This window comes from Chrysochloris asiatica, unplaced genomic scaffold (assembly GCF_000296735.1).
Source record: "Chrysochloris asiatica unplaced genomic scaffold, ChrAsi1.0 scaffold00144, whole genome shotgun sequence".
In the NCBI taxonomy this organism is placed as follows: Eukaryota; Metazoa; Chordata; class Mammalia; order Afrosoricida; family Chrysochloridae; genus Chrysochloris; species Chrysochloris asiatica.
Window position 1 is genome coordinate 1545278 of NW_006408662.1, and position 1053 is coordinate 1546330.

General features: G+C 42.5%; 1 pseudogene; it reads left to right on the forward strand.

Moving 5' to 3' along the window:
* The window catches only part of LOC102817927, a 2091-nt pseudogene extending 1043 nt beyond the window's left edge, over positions 1-1048 (forward strand).
* The last annotated feature ends 5 nt before the right edge of the window (positions 1049-1053 follow it).

Sequence of the window (1053 nt, forward strand, 5' to 3'; positions counted from 1 at the left end):
TAGATTATCAAGACAATTTGTGATGTATGTTTTAGAATTTGTTCCTGTAAATCATTGAGTCCTGTTTTGAATGATTAATCACATTTCACTTCTGTACCCTGTCTTAATAATCCCTGCCTTCCTTTGTGTAAAGCTCCTCCCTGAAATAAAAAGGAGGTGCAGACTGAAGCCCACATGCATTATGGCTTGCAGGGTGTGCATTACGGGCATGCATTATGGCTGGCAAGGCTGTGCGTCACTGCCTGCAGGGCCGTGATGCTTGTAATCAAGGATCTGTCTGCTGCCCGTGTATCCACTCTGGTCTCGGGGTGTTTTGTGTTTTCTCTTGTTGCGTCTTTGTGTGTACTCTTTATCTGTCTCTGTCACCGCCAGATCCCCCTACTTCGTGAACCGAATTCCCCTGTCGAGGCCGGTTCTTGACAGAATATATACCTTTTGATGAAATGAAGGAAAGAACACCGAAACTTGTACTGGATTTAATGGGAGAGGATGGATTATAGCTACTCTGCAGAACTGAAGTTACATTTATTTAGTATCCCTTTACTACTCAACAACTGTGTGAATTGCTAACAGATCCAAGGAGAAACTAACTACATAGGAGCAGACAGATTTCTCAGAGGAGTAGGAAAGAACATGATGGTTGTTATCTGTGTTTATCCTTCTTCAGAGAAAAAGAAATTCCAATAGTTTAAAGCGGATGAATATGTTTCTTGCAAATTCACAAAGTTATACTGGGAGGTCTAATATAAATGGACCTGAAACACCCAGGCCACTTAACTGTCCAAAGGTTTCTTTGTCAACCCCTGCAACAACGAATGGTGAACCTGAGACCGCTAACAGCAAAGAGTCAAACCTACAGCAAAATGAGGACAAAACCCATGGTGACTGTTTGACATCTGAATCAGGAAGCTACTCACTGGTCCCTATAAAAAGTAAACATTCAGTTGAAGGTGGCATGGAGGTGGAGGGGCATGAGGTGGTAATTCTCAGATTTGACAAAGAAGGTGAAGTGAGAGAGACAGCCAGTCAGACAACTTCCAGTGACATTTCTTC